Here is a 14,186-nt window from a genome sequence, read left to right as displayed (position 1 = left end):
ATGATTTCAATTATTTTAATTTTTTTTTTCAATATTCTTAAACATAATGGCTATTCAGATGTAAGCCAATATTTACTCATTATATAATTAACTTCATATTCCAAAAATAATTATAATTTATAAAATAATATATTTTATATAAGATCATATTTTATATAAAAATCATATTTTTTTTCTATTTTACAAAACTAAGGGGGTGTATTCAATTGGGATTTTAAAGAATTGTTAACAATCCATAGATTTTAATGGATTTTATAAATCTACGGATTTTTTAAATGAATAGAGTTTGACCGGTGGTGAAACTGAATTTTGTAAATAGATTATATTTAATACAATTACATCAAATAAAAAATATAAATTTTAATATAAGTATAAATTTTATATAAGGGATAATTAAAATATAGATTATATATATTTAATTTTTTTTGAAATTTTAATAGGATTTTAAAAGAAATAATAATTTATAATTTTAATAGAGTTTAAAGAATTTGAGGAGCGTTGAAATTGAGATAGAGATACTTCCTTAAAATCATTGAAGGGGTCAAGAACTGTTTAGCAGATTTTTTGACAAGAGAATATCAGCAATAATGTAGATACCTCTGCCGGTATCCAAGGCATAAAATGCCTATAAATATAGAAGAATTTGGAAAGAGAAGGGCACACCTCTCTTATTATAATCTCCCTCTTATATAAGTTTCTCTCAAAAGAAACGAATACCATTGTATACACTAGAATCAACAAAATCAAGTAGTTAATTAAGAAAAACTTAAAATAACTTACAAATACATCCATCCCAAAATTCTACATAAGTCAAATACATATCGGCCCTTCGCAAGGCCCCCCGTTGCATTGGAGTTACATAGCTCAAAAGCCATACAAAACTAAATTCTTGAATCATGGAGGCTAACATAAAATTACACAAAAATCCCGTCACTCCAAGAACACGCTAGCATGGAGTCCAACACCTTGCTGCCAACATGGATGCAGGGGATAGAGTGGATGTGGTGGCGCCTCCGAGAACTTGCCTGCAAAAAAGCATTAGTCTCCCAACCAAGTAGTCAACATAGTAGTATGTACAATAACGTGCAACTTACGCTTCTGAATCAAATAGGTCCCGGAGGCTAGTATATCTTGGTGGTGATTTCCTTGTCAAAAAAACAAGAAACATTAGTTTCCCAACCAAGTTTAAAACTTTGTGTTGCGCAATCAAAGGCGCATACAGTTCCCGGTGAAGGGTTTTTAGCACATAAACGCAGCGAAAACGTAAATTTAATCTTAAAAAAAAATGAAACCCTCCGCATGATCCATGCGAAAAATAATATTTAATTCGTAGTTCAGTGTGTTTACCTTAAGAAGCTTTACGTTAATGGAAAGATGGAGGTCTTTAATAGCGATCCAAGAACGATGAACGGAGATCCTTAGCAGCTGCTCCTCAAGTGTGAAGCACTCCACCGGTATCCACCAAGAAAATGATGTAATGAAGGAGGAGGAGATGGAGAGAATTAGGGTTTTGTAAATCTTTTTGGTTGAGGCAAAAATAGGGTTTATAATAGTATATTTATAGGCAAAATTTTCAGCTGAAAATTTTCCCATAAAATATTATTATTAACCCTTTATTATTCTCACTAATAATTAAAACACCTTTTAATTATTAATCCTTTTTCTAAACTCTTTAGAAATAATTCTCTCACTTGATTTAATTTCCAAAAATTAAATTCTTAATTAATAATATTAAGAACCTTTTCTTAATTAATTTATAATCAATTAAATCTCATTTAATCAATTATTAAATTTGCCAATTAATAAATAATTATCAGCCATTATTAATTAATTCCTCCACCATTAAATCATTTTCTTTTATGGTGTGACCTTGTAGGTTCAATATTAAGCCGATAGTAGAAATAAATAATAATAAAACTATTTTATCATTATTTATATAAATTCTCTAATTCATTAAATATGATTAATTAATTAATCATATTTATTCTACATCGTGAGGGATACTTCTCAGCATATCGCGACTATCCGGATAATACGAATTCACTGCTTAGAATACCAAGAACCTATTCAGTGAGTAGTTACTGTACAATTAATTCCTTCTACCCTGCAATGTCACGATTAAATACAAGGCATGAAACTTGTGTCAAGCCTATCTTATTTAATCACTTGCTTTCCCATTCACTATGCTTAGTTCTATTTAATGTAAATTAGAAACTCCTTTCTAATTTCATTCACTCTGGCCAGAGATTTCTGAACTAACATAAGTGGATCAGCATTGAACATTCTCTTCCTACACTGGAAGGGGTAGATCCTTTATTGATCATACACTATCTTCGTGTACAAATTCCTATACCCAGTAGAGCCCTTATAATTGTCCATTGAGACTAAGAACTAAACCAAAGCATAGTTCAGTGTACACAAGATGACTATGATGACCTCAAGTCTAAGGATACTTGTACAACTATCACTATGTGAACAACTGCTGACACGTGAGTGAACTCCATCAGTTGTTCAGCTGTGGGAGTCATGTTCAGTGAACTTATTCTATAATAAGCACCTACATACTAGCTATAGTGTCACCACACAAATGTCTATGAGAACAGACATCCTTCATAATGAAGCAATCATAGTATGTACCGAGCTTTGCGGATTATTAATTACCAGTTAGTAATCCTACGACCAGGAACTATTTAAGTTTAGAGTTATCATCTTTTAGGTCTCATTATTACGATCTCATCACAATCCATAAAAAGCTTTACTCTAAACTGTGGTATATCTTATTTAAACATTTAAATAGATAGAGCCCGCAATAAAAATAAAACAAGTCTTTTATTAATATCAATGAAATCAAAACAGATTACATAAAAGTTATTCCTAAATCCTCATACATGATTGGACTTAGGACATATCTCTTTCACCCGGTTCCTGCAATCAGAAGCATTAGTAGTATGAAATACGGTGTTACTCCAGTGCAAAAAGGCTATTACCTGGTTCCTTAGGAGGAGACATATAGCAGTCAGTATATTTCCAGTGCCATTGTGGACCGACATCCTTCATAAGCACTGCCAAAGCCCATGCAAAAATGTCCAATCAGAATGTTAGAAAGAGGCGTAATAGTGCCACCCCATTGAAGCAAAATCCTAAAAAGAGGCCTAATAGTAGTACAAACAAGCCAGAATAAAAGCCCAAGTTCAAAGAAAATAGACCGAAAAAATTGACTGATGAGTACAATTCCAATTACACTCCCAATACTCAGATGTCCGAATCAAGTTTCCAACCAAAAACTCATGCAATGAGTTTTTTTGTAAGGCACAACTCCATATAAGTGATGAGGATTTTACCAAGAATCATGACACTAAAGTTGGCAAAAGTCACTAAATTTGGGTTTTATAAATTTAAGTTTTTGTTATATTGATCACAAAATACAAAGTCACTAAATTTGAATTACTTGATATAAAGTATATATTTACGATAATATATAAGGCCAACCCACAGCACGCCCACCTAGATGTGAGTTATTCTTTCTTTGTTTCCTCAGCACCCTCTACCCTTTCTCTGTAAACTAAAGCAATCTACCAACCCATAACTTATATCAACTCTCTTCTTTTTTTCTCTTCAGTATATCAACTCTCCTCTATATAACTACATACACCTATGTACTCACATACAGAAATATAGAGAGAGAATCAAGAGTACTCAACAAACGTATCTTAATGGCAGTTTAAGCGCAACATCTAAATTCCTTGCATCCTCAGCTTGTTTGCAATAACAGGTGCAATTTCGGCATATTTCCAACCATCATTCATATCTTTTCTCCATTTTGTACATAGAGTCGGGCTCTAATGAAAACAAATTTGGCATGAAACCTTATGATTTGTATAGTCAAAACAGATGATTTCCTGTGACGCTTCCATTTAAATTTTCCGTAGGTATTTGCATTAAATCCACCGGTCTACGCAAATCACTCATGTCCAGTTTCCGTATCTTTTCACCTTTTTTTCCTGTAAGTGTGTAATTATGACGATTCAAAAATTTTACTTGCAGACAGCTGTTGAACGGCATTGATGAAAATTTAAAAATGTTCGGAACGTCCACAGACCATGGAGGGTTAATATTACCTCATTTATCGGAAATCACGACGGAAACATTGCTTCCGATGTACGGCACTTCCATCACTGATTCTTTTCCAGCTAAACATCCGCAACCTCAGACACACATTGGCATCCCTCACACACTTCCACTCTGTAATAAACGAAGCAGGAATTCTATTCATCTGTTACAACGAAGCCAAAGTAATCTTAATACTAATAGCTTCACCTCATTTCTAGGTGAAGATATCTCGCTTGTGATTCGATACCAGCAACTTGAGATTGATAATTTTATCCCTCGACATGTAAGTATAAATATCTCTATTTATTTTGATCATGCTGCCTTATATAGACTGTTAATCACCGGTCACATTAGTACATTAATTTAAATCACTATTTTCTATGTTGTACATGGTGGTGGTACGTATTTAGTGTACAGATGGCAAATTTGGCAATTTGTAGGCTGAACCAGTTTACCTATATACCACTCTCTGTTTCAAAGCAATGTAATAATTTCAAATTGTCTAAATCCTTATATACACTAATAATATGTAGGTGGTGAGAATTAGATCAGAAGTTGAAGAGCATCGAAAAGTCAACATGAGAAGAATCATAGCAGCATGGAAAGATGTAATAGTTAACGAATTAAGAGCCAAAAAAGAAGAAGTGGACAAAAAGGGTGACAAAAAGAGATGGAAGAAACTAAAACCCTCTAGTGATAAGCATGGCCAAGTTGTGCTGCGAGATCAAAATGCAGGCACAATTGATTCTCAAAAGAAACACAGATTTCGTGCAAAGGTTGATCTTGATCAGGATTCGGAGTCATTTAGATCTGTACAGCCATTAAATTAATACTGTAGACACAAGTATAATTACATAAAAGTACAACTTATGCCCTGTTTGTTAAAGATTCCAGACTTAGTGTATCTACATTTGTTTCAAAAAAGCAGATTCTTGTCCAATATTATAATGTATAGTTCATCATAGTTGCCTATGCTTCTATAAGAACACGGACATAAGGAACCTAAGACATCACTGAATCAGAAATTTAGATCTTAATATACATGAAGGGTTAAAAAAAAGTAAAAACATTACTTACTATATGCAGAGTTAAGTTCCGTCGAACGAAAGACGTTATACACTGTTGAGACGCATCGCTCTTCTGTGGAAATTGGCATCCCTTTGATCCAAGTAGGTGGGTGAGTCATGTGTGCATGCTACAAGTAATAATGTTCCTAACGGTCACCTTGTTTGGTAAAGGACTTTTGCTGTTGGACTCCCAAATATGGATTTGGAATATTTTGCTACTAAATGATTGTCCCCCAAAACCAGTGCACTATCTTTATCTTAGCAGTGTTTACAAGAATCTGTACACCGACTTTGATTCCTCATGGATCAGGCAGCATTATTTGGTTTCTTGGGAGTCATGTCTGGGATAGCGTGACTAATATGCAGGATATCATGTGGTCCTAAGCTACAGACTCATGATTCCTTATTTCCTGAATGGGGGCAAATCTATTGTGATATGAATTATGCTTGTATTAGGAGAGCGTGATACACAACCTCGAGTTAGGTGAAATGCCCTTCGGAGAGTCGGTACTAGGTACCTATCTAATATGAAGGCACCGTGAACTTTCTCACTTTCAAAGGGGAAGTTTGATCAACCCCTAGGCCAGCTATGTTTTGGTTTAATTTAGTATGCAGGAAAGCATCCAACCTAATTAAATTCCTTGTTCCAATCTCAGATATAAAGGATCGAACCTACAAAATATCATACAGACCTAATCACACATTTTTTCACGAAACCTTATAACGACATTCAAACACCAAAACCGTAAAACTCTAAATATTTTAAAACAATAATCTATACTTAGAACTAAACATACACAAGCGTCGTTTGGAATAAAATAAAATACACCAAATCTCTATCAACAAATCACGATGCATACACCAGAAACCATATATATACACGAAGAAGCAACACAAATAAGTAATCAATATAGAACTGAATTAAAATAAGTCAATAATTACATAAAAGTATAGTGACGGTATATAAACAACCCATACTAATGGAAAACACAAGTACCTCGAGGAGACCATACTTCCTCTATGGGAGATAGACCAAAAACACGGTGTAGCTCAATTAAAGAGTCAGAGTCTTTACAATCGTTCATAGAGCAATTATAGAGCATTTTTTCCATGGTAAAATACATAGAGAAACTTGTAAAAATATCATTTACTTTCCCTCTCCTTTCTTACTTCCCCCCATGATTTCTATTGCAGTATGAAGTAACGCGATCCAATCCTCCTTGTGCTTTTCAAGAAGAGCTATCTTACTTTCATTATTTTTTATCACAATCCTTAGCAATTCTATAATATTCTTCAACTCTGCAACTTCTGCTTCAAGCTCTTCGACTCTCATCTTCAGCTCTGCACGCTCCATTGCATTCTCCATTATGTAAAAGGATTAAAAATCAGCAAAATATATATATATATAGAAAAGCATAAAAGCAAGAAAACTAGCATCCAAAGTTACAACTTAAAACAAAGAATCACAAGAATAAAATAGATCCTCTTCGCCTTGGTTGAGTTGTGCTTTACGGTCTTATTACGCCTTCTCCTTAAGCTCTGGTACGTCTTGTTATGAAAAACGACCTTAAGTTATGTTTATATAACAGCCCATGCAGATTAGAAGTCTTCTGGATCAAAATCAGAATAGGAAACATGATTCTTTGAATTCGACCCGGCGCGGCCGCGCGCTTTACCAGGCGGGCGCGCTGCATCTCTGTACTCCGCCCGCGCTACTATAGCGCGGACGCACTGACTCCCTGGAAAAATTTCTGCTTTTTTCTTTTCTTGCTGGTTTGAGTTGGTCTTTTCACGAGCTTTTATTCTAGACACCATCCTAACACCTTATTAGCATCAAAATAATGCCAATTCACCTGAATTCCTGTTAAATGCCTGAAATGCAAAAACACTACAAAACACATTAAAAACACCAATAACTTGAGTACAAAACACCAATTCAAAGTTTTATGGAGCGTTATAAAGTGACATAAATGCCACTCAACATACCCCCAAACTTGAATCGATGCTTGTCCTCAAGCATAAACAGACTCAAAGAACAAGAAATAAAAATACATTAATACAAATATATGAATGCAATGATCCCCATAGAATTACTAAACCAATCAACAAGCAACATCTCAATAATTGCAGTTATTCGCACAAAGATCAATCAACTTCCACAAATCAGCTTACAAGCCAGAAACGTGCGTGTGTGCAAATGCTCACAGATAAACTATCGCAACTAGATCAATAATCATGACTCACTACTCATCAAAGCAATCGTCATGTTATAAATAGAATAAAAGCTAAACTCAAAATAACTTATAACACTTCAATTCTTATATCGGAATTTTACATGGATTCATACTTTTATTCACAACACATAAACAATACAACTATGCTTACTTGACCGTGCAAAGAGTGAGGTCCACAAAAGACTTATACAATAATACCCATGTAGCGAGCGTTATGTTAGCGCATCCCAGACTATAAAAAGCTTTAGGTCACTAGGCACAAAGTCCCCTAAGAACTTAATAACTCGAGTATTAAAGAGCCCACTCGTGATCAATCATGCATAAACACATTATTTTTTTTCTTTTTTTTTCAAAAATTTCTAAACAAGTGCGTTTTACTCCATCTCGTTCAACCCTAGACTACTCATATAAAATGAGCCGGTTACTAGCCATTTGACACCTAGCCACAACAACTAGCAATGAAATCCAATTTCCTCCAATTTTTAAATATCCATGTTATTTTATCATTAAGAGAATATCATAAATTCTAAATATAAACAAGCGATTAAACCTCGATAGACAAACAAACCATGACCATGATCTAGCCCTCAAGCAACCTATAAGACTTAGTGAAATATAATTATCTCAAACATGCAAATCAACTCGATACGACTTAACATCACTAAGCACGACATCACTACACTAGCATCAATATCACAAATCAATCGGCAAAATCATCTAAGGGATCATGTTATTATGCAAATGCATGAACTATATGCAACAAACTATCGTACAAAAAAACTACAAAAATAAAAAAAGTACCACATGGCAAATATGCAACTATATGAACTAAACTAGCATGAATATGCAAACTATATGTGACTCACACAAAACACATAATCCTTAACTACTACCCACAAACTTAAAATATTCACTATCCTCAGTGAAGGTAATAGCAAGGAATCAGGCATACCTAATCAGAATCAGGGTCATCACCCTCAAGGGGTGGAGTGTTAGGAGTGTTTGGAGGTGGATATACAGAATCCTCACCGAATACTGGCCATTGGATGTCAACTTATGTGGCTCTGAATGCAGTCCCCAACGCCTGGGTGAGGTTATGTGCAAACCTGCTATGGATGGCATGTATCGCATCCATCCTCCTAGCTAAACGCCTATACTGTATCGCACTCAAATCAATAATGTCATGTGCTTCCTCCTGCTGTTGTTGCTGTGATCTCGAAGGACCAGCCTCCTCTCCCAACCGAGCTCTCCAAACTGCTCGACGAGCCTGCGAAGCCCCACTATCATACGTCTGATCCGCTAGCCTTCCACCTGGCAGATGGTCATAAGAATATCCAAGCCCCTTAGAATCAGGCTTCCCACCATACCACTCCGTCATATTCAACAGCGTCGAACTATCAATCGGGGCACTCGGGAGCTGCAGCTCCTCATGTGCGGGGCCAATGAACGCCAACCGCCACACACAACTTCGTCACAATGGACGCATAGGGTATCGAACCCGTATTACTCCCTCGCAAGAACCTCAGAATACCCTGATGAATCACCATCCCAAGATCCACATAGTCTCCTTGCAGAATGCCCCACAACAAACATGCACACTCCACAGTAACATCATGCACGTGAGAAGATGGCATGATGTTAGCACAAATAAAAGAATTCCATGCACGTGCAAACCTGTTCATGAACGATGCAGGGAAAGTGGCATACTCGTTCATGTCCTTCTTGAACTTACAATGAGTCTCAGGCACACACAGGGTAGCAACAATCAAATCCAAGTTAAACTCCTCCGGTGTCTTCTCGTTCCAGTTCTCCTGATCTGGCCTCCTTTCGGGCTGCTCAATCACCCTACGAATAGCCTCAACACTGTCCTCCATCATCATCCCCCTAACCATCGTGAAATCATTCTTCTCCGCCTTAGCATTCCCGTAGAACTCACACACCACACTCATGGGCACAGCAGTGGGTGTCTCGCAAAAAGCAACCCAGCCCATCTCCAATATCATCTCCAACAACTCACCATCTTTCCCTGATGGCAGAAAACCAGGCTCCTTGGCTATAGGCTTCGAAAGCAGCCTCATATACTCCGCCTTAGCCTCGGTAGTTGAAATTCTAGGCCTCACACCACCTGCACACGAAGAACCAGTGGTGTTGCTGCTCACTTGGGTTCTCTGTCTTTTTGGTGCCATTGAGATTGAATAAGTTTGAGAGAATAGAAGTTTGTAAGAGAGATTTGTGTGTTTGAGAGTTTGAGAAGTGATGGAGAAGTTTGTGTATATATGTGTGTATATATAGGAGTTTAGGAATAGAATTGGTTATGGAAAAGGAGTGGGAATTGATTTTGGGAATAATGGGAATAATGGGAATAATGGGTTTGATTTGGAGAGGGAAATTTGGGATATGGGTGAGTAAAATTCGGGTGAGAATTAATTTTGTATTAAAATTCCCGAATTTCTCTTTAAAATATGTCTTTTTTTTTTCTTCAGTGACCCAGCATGGCCGTCCCTCCTGGCAGCGCGGGCGCGCCGTGCTTCTGGAAAACCAGCGCGGCCGCCCCGCATGCCAGTGTTGAGTGACATCTATGACACTTTATTATGCTCTAATAAGGTTTGTATTGGTGAATTTGTACTCAAGTTGTTATATGTTTTAATGTGTTTTCTAATGTTTTTGCATTTCAGGCACTATTCAGGTAATCAGGTGAATTAGCATTGTTTTGGTGCTAATTTGGTGTCCAGGTGGTGTTGGAATAAAAGCTCGTGGAAAGCCGGCTCGAAGCAGCAAGTTTTAAGAAGAAATCTGAGTTTTTCCCAGAAGGACGGCGTGCCCGCGCTGTGATAGCGCGCGACCACGCCAGGGTTCCAGAAATGCAACGCGCCCGCGCTGTGATAGCGCACCCGCGCTGTGATAGCGCGCCCGCGCTGTGATAGTGCGCGGCCGCGCCGAGGCCGAATTTCAAAATCCTGTTTCTACTACAATTCTAAGAGGGAAGCTTCCAGATTGTTGAGGGATGCTATATATATTCATATTAGGTCGTTTTTAATAGATAACAAGTCAGAGACGGACCAGAGCATAAGGAGAAGACGACAAGAGACCTTTAACATAATTCAACAAAGGCAAAGACGATCTAGTTTATTCTTCTGAATATTTATTTTGAGTTGTAATTTGGATGCTTGTTTCTTATTTTTCTAAACCTATACTCTTGTTTGTACTTGGTTTTATTTATTCGTATAAAGACTACATTTATTATATCAGGTTTTCATCGGAACCCACGTTGATGATGAGTCCGATTATGGGCTAATCGTTATCGTGGGGTTCTAGCGAATTTATTTATGGATTTCTTTAGTTAAATTGTTTGATGCCTTATTATGTGGTGATTGTATGACATCCTAGTATTGGTTGTGCATATTCGTCTTATGAGCGTCGCGAACTTATAAGATAGTGTGTTAATTCTTTATGAAGCGAAAGTGAATTTAAGGATTTAGAACTTGCCATGCTAGCATAGGTTCATGCAATTGTTATGCATGATTCCATAGGTAATTTTAACCATCTTACTTGCCCTATGTAATCAAGATTGATAACTTGTGCTTAAACCGTTATGTTGTCAAATTCTATAGACATATAGGGTCTCAATGTAATTGGTGCCTATTCAGCTTCTATCTCTTTTGTGAATGTTTGGTAGAATGGTACTCGTGCAACAAAAGTTGGCCTTTATCAGCTTCATATTATCTGATTAGTGTCATCACCATTGTATGCTAAGGTTAAGAATAATAAGGCTATTGAATGAAGTATTTAATGAAGTTAGAATCCCATATTTGTCATATATATCAATTCAGTCAATCTTATTCTCGTAGTTATAATTGTTAGCGTAATTCTTAGTTATAAACAATCTCAATTTGTTATCGTCTTAGCATTAGATAATAACCATACATTGTTGCTTAGGTGCATAAATTAGATAGTTAACCAATATAGTCTCTGTGGGAACGAACTAAAAAAGATTTTATACTACTTGCGAACTCGTATACTTGTGTGTATTATTAGCGCATGTTTAGCGACTAACAAGTTTTTTGCTCCGCTGCCGGGGACTGCAGTGTTAATTTATAGTTTATGTGCTTTCCATCAGTGGTCGTTAAAGTTCATTGACTCAGACATTGTTACTTATTTGTTCCTTGTCTGGTTTCAGGTACTCTAGCGAGGGTGTATGCATACGCGTTCGCGTACTCGTAAGAGAATACTGGATAAAGCCGAGGAAGAACTTGTGGTAGTTCGTAGGGAAGTTTTCGAGGAAGAAAAGAAGGTAGAAGAAGAAGAGAAAGTCGAAGAGCCAATTATAGTAGCTATGGGTGATCAAGCAAAAAATCCGAAGGCTTTGATGGACTATTCTAAGCCTAAGATTAATGACATTCAGTCTAGCATCATCAGACCAGCCATCAGGGCTAACACTTTTGAGATCAAGTCAAGCATGATCCAGATGATACATAACTCAGTTCAGTTTGGGGGTTCTCCTACTGAAGACCCTAACATGCACATCAGGGATTTCATCGAGATCTGCGACATTTTTAAATTCAATGATGTGACTGAAGATGCTATCAAGCTACAAATCTTCCCATTCTCTCTGAGGGACAAGGCTAAGTGCTGGTTACACTCTCTACCAGCAGGGTCTATCAAAACTTGGGAAGATCTTGCTCAAAAGTTTCTCACTAAATTCTTCCCCATGGCGAAGACTGCAGCAATCAGGAATGCTCTTACCCAGTTCGAGCAGCAAACTGAAGAATTTTTGTGTGAGGCTTGGGATCGATATAAGGAGATGCTAAGGAAGTGCCCACACCATGGCATGCCTGATTGGATGATTATTAACTACTTCTACAATGGATTGGGTCCTACTTCTAGGCCCATACTTGATGCAACATCAGGAGGAGCCTTGTGGGCTAAGAGCTATGATGAAGCCTATGAACTTATTGAACTGATGGCTGCTAATAAGTACCAGAATCCTTCCCAGAGACTGACTCAGGGGAAAGTAGCAGGAATTCTGGAGTTGGACACAGCAACTGCTATCGCTGCCCAACTTAAGGCTTTGACAATGAAGGTGGACACTTTGGCTAATTATGGAGTTAATCAAATCACTAGTATCTGTGAGCTTTGTTCTGGTGCCCATGAGACTAATCAATGTGCAATTTCCAGTAAATCAGCTCAGTTCGTGAGCAACTTCCAGCGATTGCAGCAACCTGTGCCAGCCACCTATCATCCTAACAACCACAATTATCCTAATTTCAGTTGGAGCAACGCTCAGAATGCGGTTCAACATCCTTATCAGCAGTATCCAGCTAAGCAGTACAACCCCCCTGGTTTTCAGCAACCACAGTATGCACCAAGAAAATAACTTCAGCTGCAACCAGGGAATGAAAAATCTGAACTAGAGGAGTTGAAGCTTATGTGCAAGAGTCAAGCTGTTTCTATCAAGATATTGGAAAATCAAATTGTGCAAATTGCTAGTGCCTTGCTAAATCGCCAACCTGGTACATTGCCTAGTGACATTGAAGTGCCAGGAAAGAAGGAAGCTAAGGAGTAGGTAAAGGCAATCACTTTGAGGTCTGGGAAGGGTGCGAATCCCGAACAAACTCAAGAGTTGATTGAAGAAGTCGGGGCTGAGAAAGAAGCAAAGTAGCAGGATAAAGAAGTGGAACCAAGGAAGACTACTGTTGAGCACACTCCGCCTGAGGGTAATATAGGGGATAAATAGATCTATCCTCCACCGCCTTTTCCTAAGCGGCTGCAGAAGAAAAAGCTGGACAAGCAATTTGAGAAGTTTCTGAAGGTGTTCAAGAAACTTCATATCAACATACCTTCCGCTGAGGCTCTCGAGCAGATGCCTAGTTATGCAAAGTTTATGAAAGGTATTCTATCTCAGAAGGTGAAGCTAGATGATTTAGAGACCGTCGCTCTCATGGAGGAATGCAGTGCTATGTTGCAGTAGAAGTTGCCTCCAAAGCTTAAAGATCCAGGAAGCTTCACTATTCCATGTACTATTGGAAAAGTGTCTTTTAACATATACTTATGTGACTTGGGAGCTAACATCAATCTGTTGCCTTTGTCATTCTTCAAGCAGTTGGACTTATCTGATCCCAAACCAACTTATATGACTTTGCAATTGGCCGACCGTTCTATTACATATCCGTGAGGTATGGTGGAGGATGTCTTGGTCAAGGTTGATAAACTCATCTTTCCTGCTGATTTTGTAATTCTTGATTTCGAGGAGGATAAGAAGATTCCCATAATCTTGGGAAGGCCTTTCTTGGCAACTGGCCGAACCTTGATCGATGTGGAGAAGGGTGAGCTTACAATGCTAGTGCTGGATCAGGATGTTACTTTTAATGTGTTCAATGCTATGAAATTTCCTACTGATAATGAGGAGTGCTTAAAAGTGGAGTTGGTCGATTCGGTGGTCACATCGGAACTTGATCAATTGATAAGGTCTGATGCCTTAGAAAAAGCCTTATTGGGGAATTCAGACAATAAAAATGATGAAGGTGAAGAGCAATTACAGTATTTGAATGCTTCTCCCTGGAAAAGGAAGATTGATATGCCTTTCGAATATCTTGGAATGGAGGAATTGAACAAAGCTCCTAAACGCCTCAAGCCTTCTATTGAGGAACCTTCATCTCTTGAGCTTATGCCTTTACCTGAGCATTTGAGGTACGCATTTTTAGGTGATGCATCTAATTTTCCTGTTATTATTGCTTCTGACCTTTCAGGTAGTAATGAGGAAAAGCTTTTGAGAATT

At 37.5% G+C, this 14,186-nt stretch overlaps 2 long non-coding RNA genes and 1 other non-coding gene across 3 annotated transcripts; 1 reads left to right on the top strand and 2 right to left on the bottom strand.

Moving 5' to 3' along the window:
* Positions 1 to 732: 732 nt before the first annotated feature.
* LOC141706280 (uncharacterized) lies at positions 733 to 5,645 on the bottom strand. The gene is made up of 5 exons (XR_012568748.1): positions 5,188 to 5,645; positions 2,988 to 3,062; positions 1,348 to 1,425; positions 1,095 to 1,145; positions 733 to 1,025 (listed from the first exon to the last, which is right to left on the bottom strand). It is a non-coding gene; the product is annotated as an uncharacterized LOC141706280 (long non-coding RNA).
* On the top strand, positions 3,493 to 5,153 carry LOC141706279 (uncharacterized). Its single transcript, XR_012568747.1, has 4 exons — positions 3,493 to 3,772; positions 4,045 to 4,158; positions 4,329 to 4,393; positions 4,644 to 5,153. It is a non-coding gene; the product is annotated as an uncharacterized LOC141706279 (long non-coding RNA).
* A 6,489-nt stretch (positions 5,646 to 12,134) lies between the features above and the next one.
* Positions 12,135 to 12,241, bottom strand: LOC141710115 (small nucleolar RNA R71). Its single transcript, XR_012570652.1, has one exon. It is a non-coding gene; the product is annotated as a small nucleolar RNA R71 (small nucleolar RNA).
* Positions 12,242 to 14,186: the final 1,945 nt, after the last annotated feature.

Source organism: Apium graveolens, chromosome 2 (genome assembly GCF_009905375.1).
Source record: "Apium graveolens cultivar Ventura chromosome 2, ASM990537v1, whole genome shotgun sequence".
Classification (NCBI taxonomy): Eukaryota; Viridiplantae; Streptophyta; class Magnoliopsida; order Apiales; family Apiaceae; genus Apium; species Apium graveolens.
The sequence above is the reverse complement of the archived record's forward strand: the minus strand, read 5'-3'. Positions and strand labels throughout refer to the sequence as shown.